General features: G+C 43.8%; 1 protein-coding gene across 2 annotated transcripts in view; it reads left to right on the forward strand.

Annotated features, from left to right (window-relative positions):
* Nucleotides 1-25,044, forward strand: part of PITPNC1 (phosphatidylinositol transfer protein, cytoplasmic 1) — a 270,267-nt gene that overhangs the window by 153,219 nt on the left and 92,004 nt on the right. The window lies entirely within an intron of this gene.

Below are 25,044 nucleotides of genomic sequence, written 5' to 3' on the forward strand. Positions count from 1 at the left end.
TTATTTATCTTATTTTTGGCTGTGCTGGGTCTTCATTGGTTGCTTTCAGGCTTTCTCTAGTTGTGGAGAGTGAGGGCTGCTCTCTAGTTGCGGCGTACAGGCTTCTCACTGTGGGGGCTGCTCTTGTCGTGGAGCACGGGCTGTAGAGCAAAGGCTTTGGTACTTGTGGCACAGGGACTTAGTTGCCCCAAGGCATGTGGGAATCTTCCCGGACCAGGGATCAAGTCCATGTCCCTTGCAGTGGCAGGAGGATTCTTAACCACTAGACCACCAGGGAAGTCCTGAGTGTTTAGTTTTAATCAAAACAGCCAAAGGTTGAGATTTCCCTGACAATCCAATGGTTAAGACCCTACACTTCCACACATCCCTGGATGGGGGAGTAAGATCTTACATGCAGTGTAGTACAGCCAAAAACAAAAACAAACAAAAATCAGCCAGAGGAAAGAGAGATGGTAAGAAAGACATGGAGAAAAATGATGCATGACTCCCTTGGCGTGAGCATGGTTCCCCGCTCTAGTGAAGACGGAAGAAATGCATGGGTCAGAGGTAGATGGACAGTCCCAACGGATACGAAAGTGTCACCTGTTTTGAGACCTCTGGCTCTGCCACTTACTAGATGAATTTCTTAAGGAAGTCACCCTCAATTGCCAGTTCTTGAACTCATGCTGGTCCATGACTGCACTCTCACCCACCCTTTACAAAATGGGGTGAGAAAAAGCTTTTCATAAAATTAAATTTATTCCACTAAAAGAACTGTTGGTAATTAGAATGCTCATTCTTGGATATTAAAATGTCTTTTCTTTCATGAAATGGAGGAATACACATTTAGCACCATCTCCAATCTTTGGCAGACAAAAGGCAATTCTATGGAAAAATACAACTTTTATATTTTGGAAATCAGAGAAACACTGTTTTAGAACAAGAGCTTAACTTCTGTGAACCTAAGTTTCTTCATCTCTAAAACTGAGATAATCCCTTTTTAATAGATCTGTTAGTATTAATAAAACGATTCAGTGATCTAACACAGTGATCAGAAAACTTTTTCTGTAAAGAGTCATATAGTAAATGCTTTCTGTCTGTGGGCTGAACAGTCTCTGTCCTTGAGAAAGCAGCCAGAGACTATATGTAGAGATATAGGCATGGGCATATTTGGTCCCCAGGCTATAGTTTATCAACCCCTGATCTAGCAGATGGAAGACTGTTAGCATATTGCCTGTAAAGAGCAGGAAATTAAATGGTTCCCCGCCAGCAGGACTCCCAGTGCCATCAATTGTACAGTCTTCAAGAGGAAGACTTTGGAAACTTTTGAATCCTGCCTCCTTTTAACAGTTGTGCAGATTAATTCCTTTTAAGTCTCTCTTGCCTGTCTCATGAGAGTGATAGGAAGATTTTATCAAATAATCCATATGAACTCTCAGCCTAGTCCTTGGTGCATGGTGACTACTCACTGCTGCTGCTGCTGCTAAGTCACTTCAGTCGTGTCCGACTCTGTGCGACCCCGTAGATGGCAGCCTACCAGGCTCCTCCATCCTTGGGATTCTCCAGGCAAGAACGCTGGAGTGGGTTGCCATTTCCTTCTCCAATGCATGAAAGTGAAAAGTGAAAGTGATGTCGCTCAGTTGTGTCTGACTCTTCACAACCCCATGTACTGCAGCCCACCAGGCTCCTCCATCCATGGGAGTTTCCAGGCAAGAGTACTGGAATGGGGTGCCATAAACATCATTATTATTATATAACATGGGGCTTCCCAGGTGACGCAGTGGTAAATAACCTGCCTACCAATGCAGGAGACGTAGGTTCTATCCCTGGGTCAGGAAAATCCCTTGGAGCAGGAAATTATAACCTACTCCAGTATTCTTGCCTGGAAAATTCCATGGACAGAGGAGCCTGGCAGGCTGTAGTTCATAGGGTTGCAAAGAGTTGGACATGACTGAAGATGCACAAATTATCATATATCATACAGTGCTAGAATGAAAGGTCCATGGAAGTTCTATGGACAAATAAATTGGACTATATCTTGGTGTGTCTCAGTGCAGACTGGGCTCATTAGGATTGTCTAAGATTTGATTTGATTTGATTGGTAGCTGGTGTTATTCCCCTTCCTACATCTCCAAAAGCTTGTGCATGGACTTCTCATTTGAAATGTAATCCATAGTTGCATGGCCAAGAGAATTCTTGTCCCTATAACTACACAGAGATAGTTATTTGCTGCCTTAGAATTTGGTCACTCTGGCTTGACCCAACCAGTAGCACTTATTCTTCATAAACTCATGACACTGCTAATGAAATGTGGGAATAATTAACAAAGAAATGAAGTATGAAAAATGTTTAGTGATATTGTCTTCATTTTTTAAGTGTGTATATTAAAGTACTGAGGTTCTGAAAACAGAAGGCAACAGAATGGAAACCGTGGTTCCTGACAAAGCCACCCCACAGGGATATACCTCCCAAACCTTTCTTGCCAGTTTCTCTCACCGTGGATCTTGGTCTCTTGTGCCCACCTCTGTGCAGACCATGGAGGATTTCTGAGGGACTCATAGCCTTTACTTCTGCCCAACCTCTGACCCACAGTACTCATGCAGTTCTAATCATATGGTTCAGATTTTTAAAGGAACACAAATTATGATGTTTCTGTTTGAGGAAATTTGGAGACAACGCATAAAGAAGTTATAGTTGTATAATCTCATAGTCAGCCCCTTCTAACTCTCTAGTATTATTTGATTTCTTCTAGACTCTCATTTTTTGGGTCCATAATGTAATCCTTAAGGTAGTTCCCTAGAGCTGTCGTAGCAAAGTATCACAAATTGGGTCACTTAAAACAACAGAAATTTATAACAGTTCTGAAGACTAGAAGTCTGAATCAAGTTGTCAGCAAGGCAGTGCTCCCTCTCCAACCTGTAGGGAAGGAGTCCTTCTTTGTCTCTTATTAACTTCTGGTGGCCTCTGGCATTCCTCGGCTTGTGGAAGCACGACTCCAATCTCTGCCTCCATTTTCACATAGCTGTCTTCCCTCTGTGTGACCGTGTCTTAGCTAGCATCCTCTTGGCTGTGTGTCTCTCTTCTTTTTTATAATTGTATTTGTTATTATTATTAACTTAGGTTGTTTTGTTTTTTTTATTTTAATTTATTTATTTTAATTAGAGGCTAATTACTTTACAGTATTGTATTGGTTTTGTCATACATCAACATGAATCCGCCACGGGTGTACACGTGTTCCCCATCCTGAACCCCCCTCCCACCTTCCTCCCCATACCATCCCTCTGGGCCATCCCAGTGCACCAGCCCCGAGCATCCTGTGTAATTGTATTTCTTCACTGTTAGTTGCACTGGGTCTGTGTTGCTGTGTGTGGACTTTGTCTAGTGGAGGCGGGCGGGGGCAGCTCTCTGTTGCAGGGTGCTGGCTTCTCCTTGTGGTGGTTTCTCTTGTTGAAGAGCACAGGCTCTAGGTGCTCGGGCTCAGTAGTTGTGGCCCATGGGCTTAGTTGCTCTGTGACATGTGGAATCTTCCTGGACCAGGGGTCGAACCTGTGTTCACTGCATTGACAGATGGACTCCTATCTTCTGTACCACCAGGGAAGTCTTTCTTCTTTGGAATCAGTCATATTGGATTAAGGACCTGCCTTATGCCAGTTTGACCTCATCTTAACTAATTACATCTGCTACAACGTTAATTCCCAATAAGATCACATTTTGAGGAACTGGGGTTAGGAATTCAACATATATTTAGGGGGGACACAATTTAACCTATAACACCATCTTTTAACTTTAGATTAACAGTAATGTATCATGAAGTACCAACAATGTGTAAAGCACCATGCCATATGCTAGGTTTCATTAAACAGTAATCCCTGGCCCGTTGGGGGAGTCACAGTCTGGTGGGAAATAGTTAGATATTCCAGTTAAATCCTGGGAATCATTTGCAAGTCGTGGAGTTTTCTGAAGGCAAAATGGGACAGGCCATCGCAACAGCTCAGAGGACAGGCTGACGCTCAGACCTGGATGAGCTCTGAACTGGGCTCACGGCAGAGGTTCAGACCAACAGGCAGAATGAATGGCACTGGGATCCAGCCAGACAAGCAACTACAGAGTGAAAAGGAGAGTCCTGGCCCCTGGAGTGGGGCCATAAGCTTCATAGACAGGACTGTGGTCCTCAAGAAGATGTACAGGCAAGAAGACAACATTCCCCTCTTACACAGGTTACTTGGTCATGAGCTGCTAGGGTGAGAAAGTTGCTGGCTTAGCAAGGAAAAATACAGAATGTCCAGTTGTTTGAATTTTCAGATTAACAGCAAGTAAATTTTTGGTATGTCTCAAATATTGCATGGGCTATACTTATACTAAAAGAGGGCTCATCTCATATTTTATCTGGCAGACCTGTTATGGGGCGGGGCTGACAGTGGGCAGAAGTGGTCTCAGAAACTAATATACAAAACTCAGGTTATAAGAACAGGGGCACATTGATAAACCAAGGAAAAGAGAGGAGAGAGAATTCTGAAACCCGGAAGCTATCCTGCAGCTGACAGGCCACGTTCGTGTTAGGGCCAATTAAGTGACACATTAGGACAACGTTAGTACTTCCTGCCTCAGTTAGGATTGGCTCAGGGAGTGAAATGGACTAAATGGTGCAGAGTAGGAGCTGCAGGAGCCACAGGTTCGATCCCTGAGTCAGGAAGATCCCCTGGAGAAGGAAATGGCAACCCACTCCAGTGTTGTTGCCTGGAAAATCCCGTTGTCAGAGGAGCCTGGCAGGCTGCAGTCCATGGGGTCACAAAGAGTCAGACACGACTGAAGCGACTTGAGCAGGGGAAAATAAGGTGAGAACAAATTAATACATAGCTGTCAGTATTTCAAGGAAGACTACGGCTAAGTGTTAGAGTCAAAGTGCAAACAGAGAGTTGTGCAAAAAAGAGAGAAATTCTGCCTGGGAGAAAGGTGGGAAGATTTCATGGAGCAGGTGCACTTTGAGCTGGACCATGGGGAGAGTGGAACCCCCACCTGCAGACACCTGCTCTTAGTCTGCCTGGGCTGCATCACAGAACACCGTATACTGGGTGGCTTAAACAATAGACATTTATTTTACATAGATCTGGAGTCTGGGAAGTTCATTATCAAGATATCAGCTGGTTCATTTCCTGATGAGAGTTCTCTTCCTGATTTGCTGACAGGCATCTTGCTGTGTCCTCATATGGCAGAGAGAGAGTGAAAGCAAACTCTTTGGTCCCTTCTTAGAAGGACACTAATCCTATCGTTAGGGCCCCATCCTTATGACCTCATCTAAATCCCATTACCTCCCAAAGGCCCCACCTCCAAACACCATCACATTTGGGAATTAGGGATTCAGCATATATAGGGAAGGCACAAACATTCAGTCCACCACCTGGTCTTTCCAGGCTCAGTGGGCAAGTGATCTTTCTGGATCCTGGCTGCCCAGACACATGGAGGGCAGGTCATGGTAGCTTTGAGTCTCAGGGCAAGGTCTGGGTTTAGTTCTCCATAGGGAAGCAACATTGTTCCCGGCTAGTCCACTTTTATTTTCCATCCCAAATATAGCACAGCTTTTCTTTCCATCTCCCCAGTGAGGATCTCTGGCTTTTTTCCTCTCTGGCTGCAGGTGCATACTTTTAGGCCCGCAGTTCTGATTTTGAAGCTGCCTCCCTCCTCCTGACTAAGACTCAGCCATGTTCTCACGCTCTCTGCCTGGGAGGAAGAGCCCACTCTTCTCTCTAATGACAGGGTCTGCTCCCAGGATTTAGGACAGATGCTTTCAGTTGTCTCCATCTTTTCGCCTGTTTTAAATGCGTTTTCAGTGGGCTCTTTATCCCCTGATCTTTTAATCCTGAATATCTTTTCTTAATGTCATTCCAAGACCCATATTTCCTGTCTGTGCCCCAAAGCAAAGCTACCCCAAAGCCAAACTCCCAACTGGGGTCACCACACTCCACCCTTGCTCAGGGAGGCAGAGGGGCTCTTGATAATACTCCAGACAGGTGTCTTTCCTCATAGGATTAGTCCAGAGCAGTGTATGTCTATTCCTAGGATCCCCTGGGTCTTATTTCTGACTGCCCAGCCTATTATTGAGAGCTCACGCTGCCCTCATTTGTGAGAAATCCAGCCAAGAGAACTTTGTCTTTAGGGTCATCTCGGGCCTCAGTATTATCACAGTTATTAAGACGTAAAAGCTTTTTCATCACTATGAGTGACTGTGTGTGTTTAGGATTATGTGAAAATGCCGTTTGCACAGGAAGTGGAAAAAAATATCTTTAGCTCAGTTATAGGAAAAAGAAATCTTAATTATACAGTAAACAAAGAATGACATGACGACAATTTTCCAGAAGACAGATCATCTAACCAGTTCTTCAAAACCTGCCGGTTCTTCTGAAGTTTATAAAGTCACAGAGGAAGGTGCCCGAGGAGACTGGCTGCTCTCCAAAGTGGCCGATTTTGTTTTTCTAGGGCTAAAAAAAGGCCACTCTAGAGTATGAACATAGCTCAGCAGCATCAATTCAACCTTGGTAGTAATGAAGCAGGGGGAAAAAAGGACTTTCTTCTCATTTGTAAGAAATTGAAAACTTAAGCCTATAGTAAGTCAATAGCCGTGACCTAGAATATACAGTTGCTGTATATATTTTGCTACTGTGACCACCCACTCCACCAAAACATCTTTTAATAAGAATCTGAAGAAGAGGTGATGACAAATGCAAAGCACCTTTTCTCTTAGTTGGAAGGGCTGACTGTTCCCCAAAGATAATAATGGGCTGTCCGGTGCTACCCAACATTTTACTTATTTAGTTGAAGAGGTAGAAAAAGTCAATTATAACAGACCAGGGAGTAGGAAATGAGTGTTGCATGAGAACCTCCAATAGCACTGAGCCACAACGAGAAATAGAGTTGTTCAAGTTGGGTTAGTCCAGCCAGGGAAGAGAGTTGGGCTACTCATAATTGGGTCATCAGTCACCCAGGATGAACTCCTATCTTCCCAGGTGTAGCACTAGGGAGACTGAGGGATTTTTCTGAAAGCAGCAAACTGTCTTGGATAGGAGTTTCACTTTCTATCTTGACCTCATCAGTTTCTCCAGTAAATGAAAGAGCTGATGGGTGCTGTGTGTACATTCCTCTCAAGTCCTCTCATCCATCTTAAGCTTCTCCTCCCCCACCTTTCACTGAGTCCCAGCCAAGGGTAGTAGAAACCCCAAAATTACATAACTAGGAAATAGTTACAAGTCTAAGGAAGGTACATTATTATACCTGAACCCTGGGATTGGTCTTGTTTGGAAGGCAATTAGAAGACAATCTGGCCATCTAAGCTACTATGTAAGCTAAGATAGAATTGTTATTGTTGTTCAGTCGCTAAGTCATGTCCGACTCTGCGGCCTCTTGGACTGCAGCACGCCAGGCTCCTCTGTCCTTCACTATCTCCCAGAGTTTGCTCAAATTCATGTCCATTCAATCAGTGATGCTGTCTAACCATCTCATCCTCTGCCGCCCCCTTCTCCTTTTGCCTTCAATATTCCCAGCATCAGGTACTTTTCCAATGAGTTGGGTCTTCACATCAGGTGCCCAAAGTATTGGAGCTTCAGCTTAGCTGGATACAGTCTAGAACCATTCATAACCACCACTAAGATGGTTCATAGCCATTTAAGTAAGGGAAACACCTGGTTATACAGATTTTAATAGATCTTGTCATTACAGAATAGCTACATTGTGAATCTCCAAAAGGGAGCCGTAGTATATAATACTTCCCACACTTATTTGTCCATAGGACCTTGGATTTTGCAAAGCCAGTCTTCTAAAACTTAGAGATGCTCCAGAAGCTTCCCTCAGGGTCAGAGCTATTACGTGCCCACTAAATAGACTAGTCTCAAAGAGTCAGACACGACTGAGTGACTGAACTGAACTGAACTGAAATAGACTACTGGATTAATTCTATTTCAGTAAATGTTACTTTTCTCTTAAGTTTTAGTGGGTTAATATGTTGTCTAAAGATTACTGTGACTAAAACACCAGAGGTTTTTTTAAGAGCTCCCAACTGTAATGGATTTTTGAAGAATCAAGCAACACAGAACCTGCAAGTTTCCTTTTCAAGCAAAATCAGTTCTGTTAGACCAAACAGCCAAGGCAGCAGTACGTGGGGATGACAGTGAGTTTATGCATTCTGATTTATTTCAATTTAGAAAATGAGCTGGTTGTACGAGTGACCCCGTTACAAACCAGCTTTATTCGCAGATGTGCTACAGTCCTTGCTCAGGGTTCATACTTGTCTCCACATCTCAGCACCCCAATCAGTTGGCGCCTGGGGAAGCAGGCACGTTGGAACAACCAGCGTTGTTGTCCAACTTATCCCATTTCCATTTTCTCTAGCTCTCCCAGTCTCTTCTTTGTACAAAAATTGATTCAGCTACTTTTGGGTATGGGGCGGTGGGGGGAGAGCAGAAACTAAAATATGCTTCTTTACCATAAGGTAGTGTTTTAAAGTTATTTGCATTTTTTAAAAAATTGAAGCATAGTTCATTTACAACGTTGTGTTACTTTCAGGTGTACAGCAAAATGATTCCCATATATATGTGTGTATATATATATATATTCTTTTTCAGATTCTTTTCCATTATAGGTTATTACAAGGTATTGAATATAATTCCCTGTGCTATACAGTAGAACCTTGTTGTTAATCTATTTTACATATACTATTGTATATCTGTTAATTCCAGACTTCTAATTTATCCCCCCCTTTCCCCTTTGGTGACCATAATTTTGTTTCCTTTTTTAATTTTTATTTATTATTTTACTTTTGAGTGCTCTGAGTCTTTGTTGCTTTTGTGTGGGCTTTCTCTAAAAGAAATGGTGAATGGAGGCTACTTTTCATTGCGGATCATGGGCTTCTCGTTTTGGTGGCTTCTCTTGTTGCAGAGCACAGGCTCTAGGCTCTAGGCTCTCAGGCTTCAGCAGTTGCATCACGCAGGCTTGGTAGTTGGGGCTCACGAACTCTAGAGCAGAGGCCCAGTAGTTTGGCACACAGGGTTAGCTGCTCCTTGGCATGGGGAATCTCCCCAGACCGGGGATTGAACCAGTGTCCTCTGCATTGGCAGGCCTATTGTTATCCACCGCACCACCAGGGAAGTCCTCATAATTTTGTTTTCTGTGTCTGTGAGTCTGTTTTGTAAATAAGTTTTTTGTTTTTATTTTTGTTTTAGATTATACATGTAAGCAGTATCATATGATATTTATCTTTCTCTGACTTACTTTACTTAGTATGGTAATCGCTAGGTCCAGAAGAATGACTTAACAGAGGACAATCACCAAAGGAAAAAATATTTGTTGAAAGGCATTTTCCAAAGAAGACTTCCCTAAGACATACTCTTTTCCTTCTTTTCTATTTTCTACTTATACTGAAAATCAGATTTCTCTTTTAATACAGTTTATTGATGTCTATGGAGTTGTGTTCAGTTCAAGTTGGTGCGATCAGAATAATACAGCCGGGAAGATTTTGTGGGCAGATTTCTTTCTGCAAAAATAAAATTAAACACATATAAGTATGGATACACTGAAGTAGTACATTTCAGTGGTTAAATAAAGTGAATCAAAATTGTCCCCACATCTTTCGGCCTTTCTAATCACTAAGATACCCTGAACTACATGACAGTATGTATTTAGGTGAGGAATGTGCCCAGTTGGTTAAGAGCGGGTGATTGTTAACCATTTTTAACTGGGAAGGCTTGTAATATGAAAGCTTCCTACCTGGCCATATGCCAGCCTGTATATGGGGAGTCACGGATTTGTTCCAATCTCTTATTTACATACAGTTCTTTTTCATTTACATGCAGTTTCTTTCCACCTGCTCCTTAGCTCCTTGTCCTGCCTTTATCATGTGTAGCTCTTGGTATTCACCATCATCCTCTGCTTATTTCTGCCTTGGCAGGTCCAACTGTAGATTGAATGAGCCTGAATTTAGTTTCCCTCCTCAATTTCATAGAAGCGCCAGCAGCAAACCATTCCCCATTGAGAAAACTTACTTTCATTCATGCATTTGCTCCCTCTCCCTCTTGGCCTTGCTTCTCCAGTGAGTGGCTGTTACTCAGCATATCAGAAGAGGGACGGGACTCCATCAATGGAGGAACTAATGAATGAACAGAAGCCTCGGTGTAGGGTGCAGGCTAGTGAAAAGCTGCAGAGAGGCTGGTGTTCGTTTCCTCACTGTGGGCTGGAATACAAACAGCAGTTTTCCTGCTGTACTTCCATGCTCTGCCTTCCACACACCCCCTTTCTCTCTCACCCTCCCCCACTTCTCTTTCAGGTCCCACTGCTCCTCTTGGCCACATTTTTCTTCTGATGCAGCCTATATTGGGGAAACCACTCTCCAATTCATCGTCATCTGTCTTACTTACATACTGTTCCTTTTTGCCTTCTCTTTGCTTTAAAGTTCTTCTACTTTTTTCTCCACTTGGGTTCCCCTTCTCATTTTTCTGGACCTATCTTCTTTGCAATTTTTTTTCCTAACTACTCTGTCATTAGGGCCACCCACCTAGATTGTATAGTCATACATGACCCTGGGAACCCAGAACAGCCAAGAAAGCTCAAATATCTCCCTTATTTTATTTATATCAGTCCCTGCAGGATGACTGAGATTCTGAATAGATGTGGGACAGCCAGACATACACCTTCTTGAAACTGTTGTGTCTATTAAAGATTTTCTATGCACAGAAGAGTTTATATTACCTTCCAACTATGAGACAAATCTTCAGTCAAAATGAAAGGGTAAAAACTTTCCAATGAAGAATTTTAAAAGTTGAAAGGTACTTTAAAATCTAGGTTGTCTACTGCCTCTACATACAGATTCACCACCCACAGTCTGCTGTTTTACAAATAGCACAGGCTCCAGCTCTGAATTCCTACAAGATAATAAATCTTAACCATTAGGCTTATTTCACTAGGTTCACTGGAACAATCTGAACGTAAGTCTCCTGTTATTGAAAAGACGAGGCATTTGCAAGTTCAGTTTTTTGAATGATCCCTTCTCAAGCTGAAATTCCCTTTATGGCCTTGGAGTATATTTAATATGATAATACAGCATATAGTACCAGAGAATCAATGTCTTCATGGGGGTTCCATTAGAGAGAAGATCAAGTCTGATAGAGTTTCGGAACAAGATGGTCAGAGAGGAATGCATTGAATTCCAGATAAATGCTAAAAGGAAATGATCTTTTAAAAGCCTATAAGTACTTTATCTGCCCCAAGCCAGAGTCTCAACTCTTACATTTAATTTTCTTGACTCCAAGCCTCCTTGTAAAATGATGGCTGTCAGACATGGAAATTTCGGCTGGTAACCAGAAATAAAGCATTGTATTACTGGGCTCAGTCAGCGATTTCCAAACTTTTCTTCTTTTGGTCCAGGAAGTTCCATGAATATGCCTCACTAGCCACCGGATACTTACCTAACATATTATTTGAAGAAAGAACTCGATGCCATTTAAAAAGTGGTTTGAACTACTGAACTGTATCACCTCTCAGATCCACCTCGTTCTAAGACTCCATAAAAGTGTGATACAGGAACCACTTGAAACAGTGAAAATTTTTAGTCATCTTGTGACTTCCATTAGAGATAATATAGTCACTTTGGGATATCATGGATGTGTTTATGTACTTTTTTAATTGGATTTGATTTTTTTCTGCTTACTGAAAAAGTAGGTATTTATTATAAAATTCAAGTCCTACAAGAAACTGTATCACAGAAAATTAAAGGGCCCCATAATTTAACTTTTCTCCTCTATGAAAATATTTTGATATCTATTCCTCTGTTGTTTCTGTGCATATGCTAACATGCTTTTTTCCCCCGCTTTTTGCAAAAATGAGGTTGTTCTGTTTTGCTCTTTGCTTTTTAAAAACCTTCAGAGTTCACGGCAATGTACTTAACCAGCATTCTACTGGTGGACTTTGGGGTTGTTTCCCTGTCCTTTATAGGACCAGCGGTGCAGTAATGAACATTTGTTCACCTGTAATATTTTTTTCACACCTGAGAATTCATGCCCTTCCTGGTTCTGGGCAAGTAGTTTTGAAGTACTTCCAGGGGAGTTCCCTGGAGGTCCAGTGGTTAGGACTTGGTGTGTTCACTGTCATGGCCTGGTCAGCGAACTAAGATCCTGCAAGCCACATGGCCAAAAAAGAATTTTTTAAAATAAGAGCACTTCCACAGTAGGAGTTATCTTAAGTCATCATATTGACATTTGAATTTTTTAAAATGATTGTATTTTAAAGGTACTAGGATATTTTGACATTTTAAAGGAGTACCACTGTAAATTTCTTAAATTATTAATTATTTCCCCAATATATCTTTTGGGTGCCTCCTATTTGAATAAGCCTCTTTGGGCTTATTTAAAGTAGGCACATCTATCATTAGATGGTTAGATGGCATCACTGGCTCGATGGACATGAGTTTGAGCTAGCTCCACGAGTTGATGATGGGCAGGGAAGCCTGGCATGCTGCAGTCCACGGGATCACAAAGAGTCAGAATGACTGAGCAACTGAACTGAACTGAACATTAGATGGATGCACACACACACATGTTTTATCTGCTGTCATTGGCCACAGGACATACTGAGGGACCTTAACCACCCTTACCCGCAGCTGAGCACCTAAACTCCAATGGAAACACTCATGTGCCTTCCTAATACTCAACAGGCAGCAGGATGTGGAGTCATGAGCTTGAACTCAGAGCCAGACAGCCTGAGTTAGTCCATTCCAGAGCCATCATGTAAATGTATGATTTGGGGCATACTATTCAACCTTTCCCTGCCTTCGTTTTCTTGTCTGTAAAATGACCCTCACAGAGTTGTATGAGAGGGTTAAGGAGTGAATAAATGAATTATTATATACCAAATACTTGAGACAGCGCCTGATGACAGTACAGTATCCATAGTTTTGTCATTATTACCTCAGTGTTGAGTCATGTCTGTGTGTCTCAGATTGGACTGAGGAATGGTTACCTCGGATCATCATTTTGACCCAAAGTTATTCCAGAACTTCCTGGGATTGAGAAACACTGGGCAATTACAAGTGCTGACAAGGTTATGGAGAGCCTGGCGCTCTCGGACACGACTGGTGGGAATGCAAAATGGTGCAGCCATGGCATCTGGCAGGTCCTCAAAAAGTTAAACATAACCATATGATGAACGGTTCCACTCTAAGTATATACCCAAGAGAAACAAAAAGACATGTTCACACCAAGCATCTACAAGAATGTCCGTGGCAGCATTATTCATAATAACCAAAGAGTGGACACAAGTGCACATCAACTGATGAATGGGTACATTTAAAATGGTATATCCATACAATGGAATATTATTCTGCCATAAAAAGGACGCTGAGAGAATCCAAACACAAAAGACCACGTACTATGTTATTCCATTTATATGAAATGTCCAGAATAGACAAATCGGAGACAGAAAGTAGATTAGTGGTTGCTTCAGGTGTGAGGTAGGGGAGGAGGTTGGAGTGACTGCTAATGGGTATGGGGCTTCTATTTAAGGTGATGGAATAGTCTAAGATTAGATTGTAGTTACGGTTGCACACCTCTATGAATAGACTAAGAACCACTGATCTGTACACTTGAAATGAGAGAATAACATGGGAGTGAATAAAGCTATTTTAAAAAAGAAAAATCAAGTTCTAGGTTCAGGTCTGGGCTCTGGGACTCCCAACTTTCTGAAAGCAAGTCATTAGGAAAGGAGTCTGGGATCTGTTTTTAACAACCCCACCAGATGAGGTGAAGTTTTAGAAACATACTTTTAGAATACGATTTTTGCTTCACTGGTATGGGAGGGATTAGTACCCTTTAGCTTGCAGTTTCCACCATGTACTGGGCAGTGTGGGGGGTATAGTATGACAATAATGATGATCTCAAAGTGGATAATGCAGGTCTTCCAGAAGTTTCACCTCTGCATGTTTTTGAAGTATGGAGCCCCCAGAGAGCCTCAGACTTGTCTCCCTGGCCTGTTCTCTGCAGCCACCATCCCTTCTCTCCCTCGGCAGGTGTGGACAATGCAGCCAGGCTCCCAGCACCACCCAGAAACCAACTATAAAATTTCCAGTGCACTTGCCTGTTTCACTTTAAGACTCGCTTACATTCACTTTCCTTCTTGTAAGTGATTCTTATTGCCATAGCAACCCTAATCAATCACTGGGCTAAAAATAGCTCTTTCGTTTTTTTTTTTCCAAAGCATGTCTGTAGTGAATAGAAAATTGAGCTCTGCCGTGCATTTTGCATATGCTGCTTTCCTTTCCTGACACTGAACTGGGGTGTGTCTGTGTCTGGGAATTATTCTTGCAAGGAGCCAGGTACTTCACTCATCTTTCCTGGATTTCTTCCTCCTGACTGCAGATTCCCCCCTATCACTTCCAAGAGATACAAGTACATGTTTTTAATGTTAACAGGGAACATCACTTTCCTGCACATTCGGTTTCAGATGCTGGAGATTTCACAGCTACCTGATGATCACTTTCCAATAAGAGATTCATTCCAGTGGATCACATTGTGTTTGGAAGGCAAATTAAGGATGCTCAGATGCTGGGTACAAAGGAAGTTAGTCCTGGTGGGGAGCAGATGAGAGCATCACTAGTAAGATTCTTCTGGCTTAGGAGGATCTAAGCTAGAAAATCAAAGAGGAGATGACAAGAGTTTTTTTTCCTCCTTTCCCCGATTTCTCCATGATACCTGTGTTATTTTTAGGGGCCCATGGACAGAGGAGCCTGGTAGGCTACAGTCCATGGGGTCGCTAAGAGTCGGATACGACTGAGCGACTTCACTTTCACTTTTCACTTTCATGCAATGGAGAAGGAAATGGCAACCCACTCCAGTCAACCCACTCTAGTATTCTTGCCTGGAGAATCCCAGGGACAGAGTTGCCTATTGGGCTGCCATCTGTGAGGTCGCACAGAATCAGACATGACTGACGCAACTTAGCAGCAACAGCAGCAGCAGCAGAGGCAAAATAAACCCTGGATCTAATAAAGGGAATATTTGTTAACGATCCTCTGGCCAAGCTGCTTTTCTAGTCAACAAGAGAAAGAAAGAGATTTTTCATGAGGGAGAAGGTTCTAGATCTTGAATGGGCCCAGGGGAGGAAGAGGGCAGAGGAGGGGCTGAAATGAACTCATTAATGTCCCCTAGACTCTGAGGGATGAGGCTATTTCACGGCCCTCTCTCTGCTTCATTGTGCTGCTCTGCAGTCACTGCCCCAGCCCTCTGCCTGTGAGCAGGCTCATCTCATGGGACCCTCTGGGGCTCCCAAATGCTGTCTTTTGATGCTATTTCTTAGCTTCTCTCAGCCTCAGTTTTTTAAAATAAGGCTAAGTGAACCAGCAGGCATAAAGCTTTAAGATCTAGTAACTCATGGAAATTCTGGTAGTATTCTTGTTTCCCTGTGTGAAATTGGCAAAGGGGTCAAGGAAGTCTGAGAAGAGGCGAAAGGAAAGGGCCCCTGTGCAGAAAGAGGAGCTGCTTTAGGAAAAGGAAGACAGTAAAGAGGATGGACCTGGAAGATGTGTTGATGTGTCCTCAAAATACAACAAGTTAGGGGTCAGAGCAAGGCTGGAAGGACCCAAGCCTGCTCCTTGGCTTAGCTGCCGCCATCCATGTCACAGGAAGGACTGATCAGGTGAACACTGTTGCTGCCACTTCAACAAATTCACAGCCTCCCAAGGCATCCTTACACACACACACACACAGTGGAGGAGTCTCCCTACACACATGCCATCTCTATTTAGTCCCCATCTGGGCCGTGGGATTTCATGCAGAGGAGTACAATGAGGCACACCAACGTTTCTGTAGTATCTGTTCAGCCAGACCTTGGCCTGGCTTTGGACGTTTATTATCTCACTCCACAGCTAAGAGATTGGTATCGTATCCATTTTACAGACGAGAAAACTTAAGCTCAGAGTGATTAAGGAATTCGCCGAAGGTCTCAGTTTCTTCTGAAAAGAAGCCAGAGTTTGAATTAAATGTTGTTTCACTCCAAAACCTGTATTCTTTCTACTGAGCAACCGCACTTGCCCCCTGTGGGCTAGGTGCACACTGCTGCATCTGGACAACAATCAGTGGCAAGTTTCATGGCAAATATGTTTCTAGCAAATATCACCCTGGGCAGTTAGCAGTGGCCATTGACAGAGGGGATGACGTTAGAGATGGAACTAAGTTAGAAAGAGTACAAATTCCCCAATCCCGTTTTCCTAGATATGTTCAAATCTCAAAGTCCGTGACACTTTACTTAGATGAGAGCCAAATGAGTGATTAGGAAGGGAAGCAGTGGTTGTATTCTTGAGGTTGTGTGTTATATTGGTTTTCTATTGCTGTATAATAAATGCCCCACAAATGTGGTGACTTAAAACTTCACAAATTTATTTTCTCAGTGTTTCCACTGGGGCTCAGGTTAACTGAGTCCTTGGTTCAGAGTCTCATCAGGCCAAAATCAAAATCTCAGCCATAGTTGTAATGTCATCTGACTCTCAAGGTCCTCTTCCAAGCTTACTGGTTTTCGGCAGAATTCCGTTTCTTGTGGTTGTAGGACTGAAGTCTGGTTTTCTAGTTGGCTGGCCTCCAGGCATCACTCTTGGCTCTTAGACACTTCCCTCAGGTTCTAGCCACATGGCACTCTAGGACATAGCAGCTTACTTCCTCAAAACCAAGCTGCTTTGGACTTCCCTGTTGGTACAATGGATAAGAGTCCACCTGCCAGTGCAGAGGATGTGGGTTCGATGCCTGGTCCAAGAGATCCCACATGCTGTGGAGCAGCTAGACCTGCGAGCTGCATCTACTGAAGCTTGAATGCCCTAGAGCCGATGCTCCACAAGATAAGACCGCACACCACAATGAAGAATGACCCCCACTCACCTCAACTAGGGAAAGCCAGCGCAGCAGTGAAGACCCAGAATAGCAAAAAAAATAAAAGAAAAGATCTGCTTCTAAAATGAAGTCTTATATAATGCAACATTATCTGATCCGCAGGGGGCTTCCCTGATGGCTCAGCTGGTAAAGAATCTGCCTGCATTGTGGGAGACCTGGGTTTGATCCCTGGGTTGGGAAAATCCCCTGCAGAAGGAAATGGCTACCCATTCCAGTATTCTGGCCTGGAGAATTCCAAGGACTCTATAGTCCAGGGGGTCACAAAGAGTCAGACATGACTGAGCGACTTCCACTCCACACTATCTGATCCCCATGGTAATCTGTTCAGAAGAGTAGTGAAAGTGTTAGTCACTCAGTCATGTCCAACTCTTTGAGATCCAGTGGACTGTAATCAGCCAGCCTACCCCATCCATGGAATTCTCCAGGCAAGAATACTGGAGTGGGTTGCCATGCCCTTCTCCGGGGGATCTTCCTGACCGAGGGATCAAACCCAGATCTCCCCTGTTGGAGGCAGATTCTTTACTGTCTGAGCCACCGGGGAAGTCTCTATTCATAGGTCTCATCTACACTTAAGGGGAGGGATTATACAAGATGTGCAGTTATACCAGGCGCTGGGAATCTTGGAGACCATCTTAGAACTCTGTCTACCATGAGTATTTTAGTCTTTTCTCCACAATGCTAGGAAAGATTGAAGGTGAAAGGAGAATCAGGTGACAGAGGATGAGATGGTTCCATAGCATCACCAACTCATTGGACATGAATCTGAGCAAACTCTGAAAGATAGTGAAGGACAGGGAAGCCTGGTGTGCTACATGTAGTCCATGGAGTCACAAAGAGTCAGACACGACTTAGCAGCTGAACAACAACCACCATGTTGCTGTGGACCAACCAAGGGACATGGAGAACATAGGAGTATTCTGAATCTCTTAGACAGTTTTTGATGCTTTTGAACTGTGGTGTTGGAGAAGACTCTTGAGAGTCCCTTGGACTGCAAGGAGATCCAACCAGTCCATCCTGAAGGAGATCAGCCCTGGGATTTCTTTGGAAGGAATGATACTAAAGCTGAAACTCCAGTACTTTGGCCACCTCATGCGAAGAGTTGACTCATTGGAAAAGACTCTGATGCTGGGAGGGATTGGGGGCAGGAGGAGAAGGGGATGACAGAGGATGAGATGGCTGGATGGCATCACTGACTCGATGGACGTGAGTCTGAGTGAACTCCGGGAGTTGGTAATGGACAGGGAGGCCTGGCGTGCTGCGATTCATGGGGTCGCTAAGAGTCGGACACGACTGAGCGACTGATCTGATCTGATAGACAGTTTTAGCCAATGAGTGACACTCCTGATAATCTCTCTTCTTGCATCATGCAAGTTTGGTTATGTCAGGATTCCCAACTTTTTTCCCACTCCCACACTTCTGACAGTTGCCTCAGTGATATGGAATCCCCCTCTCTGGGAAATGTGTCCAAATCCCTAGGGGATAGCATGTATTTTGAGAAAGTCCATGGTTGGAAGATGGGGTGCTCCCTTCCCCACCCCCTAGATATTTGAGAATGACTAGATTAGGTGGTATCTTCCCAGCTGAAGCAAAGCCCTTTGTCACAGAAAGCAGATTCAGGCAACCTGGAGGTAAAATAGATGCTTTGATGCCTGAATAACTGAGGAGACAGGGACTCCCACCATTCCTAATGCAGCGGGTTGTAGGGGAGGGATCCTTCTACTGGAATAGCATTGGAGCTCGTCATTTGGTTGGTGAGCCGGACAAACAGACAGCTCAATGTGGTGATGGAAAAGGAGGTAAATGCTGTGACAAAAATACAAACAGGATGCTACCTGTATACACCAGATAATCATTCTGAAGTGGTGTTTGAAATGGTAAGATTTAGGAAAGAAATATCAAGCTAAGGGCATTGTGGGCAAAAAACATGGCAACCAGAGTGTTTAATGAAATGGAAAGTGATCTTCTGTGACGGGCTATGGGATGACTACCAGGCAAAGCCAGCAAAGAAGATTCAGGTCAGAAGCAGAAGACTCCAGGTCTTCCCCTCAAGGAGAGAAACTGAGTCAGCAGGACCCAGAAGTTCACTGTTTGTGATGGGTGAGTGTATCAAATAGTAGGTGAAATAACGTCCCCCTTAATATTCATGTCCACCAAAACCTCAAGTGTGACCTTATTTGGAAGTAGAATCTTTGCAGGTGTTATTAGTTAAGCACCTTGAGATGAGAGATGAAATCACACTAGATTTAAGGTAGGATAAATCCAATAACTGTTGTCTTATAAGAAGAGGACAGAGGGACATATGGAGGGAAGAAGGTGATGTGGAGACAGAGGCAGAGATTGGAGTTGCAGCCACAGACCAAGGAGCCCCTGGGGCCACTGGAAGCTGGGAGAGGTGGGAGAAGCTAGGCCACTGGAAGCCTAGAGCGTTCAGAGGGAGCACAACATTGCCAACATCTTGGTTTCAGACTTCTGGACTCTAGGACCATGTGAAGATACATTTCTGTTGTTTTAAGCCGCCAGGTTCATGGTAATTCGACAGCTCTGGGAAACTCGTACAGTGCAGAACATTCAGATTCAGTATGGATGTTTCAAGTTTGATGTGCCTAGAGGACCCTTGTCGGGGACAGCCAATGGGCATCTGGGCCTGTGAGAAGGGCAGCCGGGTGCGACATGTCAATTACGGAGGATTCATAAAAATGAGTCATGGAAAAGTCAGGAACAGATGAGCTCAATTGGAGCAAGTAAATAGGGTGGAGGGCAGAACCTGAGGGACCACTTTCACTGAAGGACCAGAGAAGGGAAGAGAGCTGCTGTCACTGGAGGAATTGCTGAGTCATATAAAACAGTGGGCTTCTCAGGTGGCACTGGTGGTAAAGAACCTGCCTGCCAGTGCAGGAGACATAAGAAACACGAATTCGTTCCCGGGGTCAGAAAGATCCCCTGGTGGAGGAAATGGCAATCCAGTATTCTTGCCTGGAGAATCCCGTGGACAGAGGAGCCTGAAGGGCTATAGTCCATGGAGTCGCAAAGAGTCAGACATGACTGAAGCAACTTAACACACACACACACACAGAAAACAGTTTAGGGAGGCCTACGGGGTGTAGATGGAGAAGCAGTGCTGCTTTGAAAATTCTCTGATAATCAGTCCTTCCATACCATATTGCGCTGCTTGAGAAAAGATAGGACGTGGAAAAGTAGAGCCAGCAAGCATCAACTATTCTTTCAATAGAGTTTGGTTGTGAAGACAAGGAGGAGTGGGATTGGTTTTAGATCAGAAGAAACATAACTGAGGTTATTTGATGCTTGTTTGTTTTTTAAGAGTATGACCCTTTTCATTATATGTTTAGGCAGTAGGAAGGAAGCAGGGAGAGGATGCAAATAATCAATGAAACAAGTTTCCAGAGAAGAAGCTTACAAATATATTTAACCATGCACCTACTCTGTGCCAGGTACTGTGCTGGGTTTACCTGAATGATCCTCACTGATCTTCTAAGCACGCCTACAGACTAGAAAAAAATCGTCCCTGCTGGGGATGGGAAAATAATTTGCCCAAGTCGATACATCTCAGGTCTGATGACTCCTCTGTGTCTCAGTTCTGATCATTATATTATTTTTTTTCCCCACTGGGATACAGAAGGCAGCATCTTTCTCTGATTCACAAAGAATAGGAAGCAGCATAAAGAAGAAGATTTGTGACAATGGAGGAGAGGGAAAAAGTAGGTGTTCCTGTCACTTGATCTGTGTCATTGTTAAACAATGAACCAAAATTATCAACTGCAAGGAAGGAAGAGTGAAGCCAAGCCACGGGTCTTGAGAAGGGAAGGGGTTTAAGATAACCTCAGTGGTGACATACAATAGGGAGCCAGCTAGGGAGAAAGGAAAAAAAGCCTTACTCAACAGTTTAAACTCGATTAGGATTAGAGGAACAACAGACTGCTTCCAAATCAGGAAAGGAATATGTCAAGGCTGTATATTGTCACCCTGCTTATTTAACTTATATGCAGAGCACATCATGTGAAATGCCAGGCTGGATGAAGCACAAGCTGGAATCAAGATTGCTGGGAGAAATATTAATAACCTCAGATATGCAGATGACACCACCCTTATGGTAGAAAGCGAAGAACTAAAGAGCCTCTTGATGAAAGTGAAAGTGGAGAGTGAAAAATTGGCTTAAAACTCAACATTCAAAAAAAAAAAAAAAACTCAACATTCAGAAAACTAAGATCATGGCATCCAGTCCCATCACTTCATGGCAAATAGATGGGGAAACAATGGAAACAGTGAGAGACTTTTTTTGGGGGGGCTCCAAAATCACTGTGGATGGGGACTGCAGCCATGAAATTAAAAGACACTTGCTCCTTGGAAGAAAAGCTATGACCAACCTAGGTAGTGAATTAAAAAGCAGAGACATTACTTTGCTGACAAAGGTCCGTCTAGTCAAAGCTATGGTTTCTCCAGTAGCCATGTGTGAATGTGAGAGTTGAACTATAAAGACAGCTGAGCGCCGAAGAATCGATGCTTTTGAACTGTGGTGTTGGAGAAGACTTTTGAGAATCCCTTAGACTGCAAGGAGATCCAACCAGTCCATCCTAAAGGAAATCAACCCTTAATAGTCATTGGAAGGACTGATGCTGAAGTTGAAACTCCAATACTTTGGCTACCTGATGCAAAGAACTGACTGATTGGAAAAGACCCTGATGCTGGTCAAGATTGAAGGCAGGAGGAGAAGGGGATGACAGAGGATGAGATGGTTGGATGGCATCACCGACTTAATGGACATGAGTTTGAGCAAGCTCCGGGAGTTGGTGATGGACAGGGAAGCCTGGCACGCTACAGTCCATGGGGTCGCAAAGAGTCGGACGTGACTTAAGCGACTGAACTGACTGACTGAGGATTAGGATTTTTAGGGAAGCTAACCTACTTGGGAGAAGCAGGAGTTGATCTCAAGATGGACATCTAGTTGGAAAGATTTTAGTGATAGTGTCAAAAATGCCCCAAGCCAGAGACGCTTCAGATTTTAACATGAAGCAATGTATACTACAGGGCTCTGAGAATCAGCCGTTGATATCCTAAGGGGATTATCAGTCCCAAACCACTGCTGAAGGAGATAGAGCTGAGCAGCCTGGGGCTGGCCTGTCCGTGTCTTCCCATTGCCTTGCCAAAACCAAGTACCCTTCAAGCCTCTTGCAGGATTGCCATTCTGACATGAAAATAACCTAAGTCCCTTGACTCAAAAATAACAACATCTGTTAATTTGCATAAGAGTTTTGCATTTCGTATTTTGGGTTTAATATCCAAAATTCACTTGTTTGAATTTTGAATGCTAAAATTCACTTGTTTGACCTTAGTTAAGTGGTTTAGAGATTCAGCTGATTAAAAACTCTTTACGGGTTCCACTCTGACTCACCTAGACCCACCTCCCACCCTGGACAGCTCTGTTCTTTTGCTGCTTGGTACTGTGCACACGTTGGATTGAGCCTCATGAATTTTGGGTTGCAGGCATGCTAAGTCACTTGAGTCGTGTCCAACTCTTTGGGACCCTATGGACTGTAGCCTGCCAGGCTCTTCTGCCTGTGGGATTCTCCATGCAAGAATACTAGAGTGAATTGCCATGCTCTCCTCCAAGAAATCTTCCTGACCCAGGGATCAAACCCCTGTCACCTGTGGCTCCTGTGTTGCAGGCGGATTCTTTCCCTGGCTGAGCCGCCGGAGAAGCCAAATGATGGGTTAAAAAAGGACAAATCGGTTCACCTGAAGCTTGTTATTTTGAAAAGTCTCTGCAGGTTCATGTTCTCAAGTTCACAAGGCTATTGAGAGCTCTGTGGTGGGGCTCTTGGCTCATGACAGGCGGCCCCTCCTTAGAACTCCCTGGGTCTGGATGTGAGGGCAGCAGTTGTGCAGCGAGAGGTTTGAGAGGAGACAGCAAAGAAGGTGTTAATGAATGATCGCACGGCTTCGTTCTCCATAAAGGCAATTACTGGGATTGATTGTTTCCATGTTTCCTTAGTCACGGTTCAGCTTGCTTGTTTCACTCGGATTAAGACAGATGAACGCTGAATGCACACAGACGTGTGATGTCAGGAGAATTATCAATGGTACATCGAAGGCCTCTGCTTTCTTGAACAGATGCCACTTCGGGGAACTCAGTGGAGCTGAAAGGGGATCACGGCCACCATGAGATGACCAAGTGGGGCAAGGGTGTGTATGGTGGACCACGGGATTTTAGATAATGCATCTTCTCTCTTTCCTTCCCATACGTGATATAGTGGGGTGGTCTTCCAGCTTACACCTGCAGTAGCATGCTGCAAGGCTTGACAAAGAAAAATGCTTGAGCCCCATCCCCTGAGTTTCTGATTCAGTGGGTCTGGCACTGGGCCCAGAAATTTGCCTTTCTTAGAAGTTCCAGGGTGCTGCTGCTACAGGTTCAGCAATCTCATCCTGAAAACCAGTGAGGTCTTCATCAAGAGCATAAACACTGATCAGGCCACCAGACTTTGAATCACGACTTTACTTTTTACTAGCCGTGTGGTCGTGGGCCATGTACTTAAGCAGTAGCCAGGACATAGAAGCAACCTAGATGTCCAGTGGCAGAAGAATGGATAAAGAAGAGGTGGCACATATATACAATGGACTATTACTCAGCCATAAAAAGAATGAAGTTGAGTCAGTTGTAGTGAGGTGGATGAAAGTTGAGCCTGTCAATACAGAGTGAAGTAAGTCAGAAAGAGCAAAACAAATGTATATTAAAACATATATGAAATCTATTAAAATGGCATTGATGAACCTGTTTGCAGGGCAGGAAGAGAGGTGCAAACATGGAGAACAGACTTGGGGACATAGCCAAGAGATTGAATTGAGAGTCGCATTAACGTCTGTATCCTACCATGTGTAAAATCGAGAGCTAGCAGGAAGCTACTGTATGGCACCAGGAGCTCAGCTTGGTGCTCTGTGATGATGGCCTAGAGGGGTGGGATGGGAGGGCTGAGGGAGGTTCTGGAAGGAGGGGATATACAAATAATTATGGCTGCCTTGCATTGTTGTACAGCAGAAACCAAAACAACATTGCAAAGCAATTATATTCCAATTTTTTTTAAAAAAAGATAATGATAATGGTTCCTCTTTCATGGCATAGTTAGAAGGAATAAATGAATTAGAACTTGGAAGCACTGAGACCAGTGCCGGGTCTATGTACATTGGATAAATAAAAGAGGCAACTTCTTGGAACTGGGAGCATGTGGACCCAAGCCTCACTCCTCCAATACCTGCAGCTCCCAGTGGGGTTGCTGGGTCCTTTTAGTTTGTAGTCTGCGATCCTATCTCTGGAGGTCAGGAAGGTTAATGCCCAGCTCAGGGCCAATGCCAGCAGGAGGAAGGCCACATCGACGTCCATCAAAATCCTCTTCTCAAGCTATGCTAACCCTTCATCTACTGAATACGTGGAATGGGCTCAGTGAGATGCGGGTGTCAGGGTGATGTGCATTTGGGGTTTTTCTCCCCCGTGCCGGCAGAAAGACAGACTCTTTCATGTCAAGTTCACATGCAGCCTTATACTGATTGGTTAAATGTTTGCTCGATATGCAGAACTGATATGTTTTACGCACATGGTTTCATTTAACCCTCACAATGTCACTGTTAAGTAATCATTGCTGTCTCTGTTTCAATATTGCTGGGGTTCAGATAAGTTCAATGACTTGTCCAAAGTCACATGGCTATCAAGTGATAAACCCCAAACTAAAAGCCAGGTCTGTCTGAATTGAATAATTTATAACCGTAAAGCTCTACTCTACCACCTCCAGCTTATTATGAATATTTATATAATGGTTAAGGCTGGCCCCCAGGTATCCAGCCATAGTAGCTGCTCCCTAAAGGGAAGCACCCTGGAACTGGGACTGTCTCTGTTTCAGGGGGTTGGTTTTCTATAAAGCCTGTGGTCAGACTCACAGAATATATTCCTTTGGGAAATGTCCTCTTTGCCAACTTCTCTTGCTGCTGCTGCTAAGTCACTTCAGTCGTGTCCGACTCTGTGGGACCCCATAGACGGCAGCCCACCAGGCTCCCCCATCCCTGGGATTCTCCAGGCAGGAACACTGGAGTGAGTTGCCATTTCCTTCTCCAGTGCATGAAAGTGAAAAGTGAAAGTGAAGTCTCTCAGTCG

The sequence above is a fragment of the Bison bison genome, unplaced genomic scaffold, assembly GCF_000754665.1.
Source record: "Bison bison bison isolate TAMUID 2011002044 unplaced genomic scaffold, Bison_UMD1.0 scf7180017864371, whole genome shotgun sequence".
Lineage (NCBI taxonomy): Eukaryota > Metazoa > Chordata > Mammalia > Artiodactyla > Bovidae > Bison > Bison bison.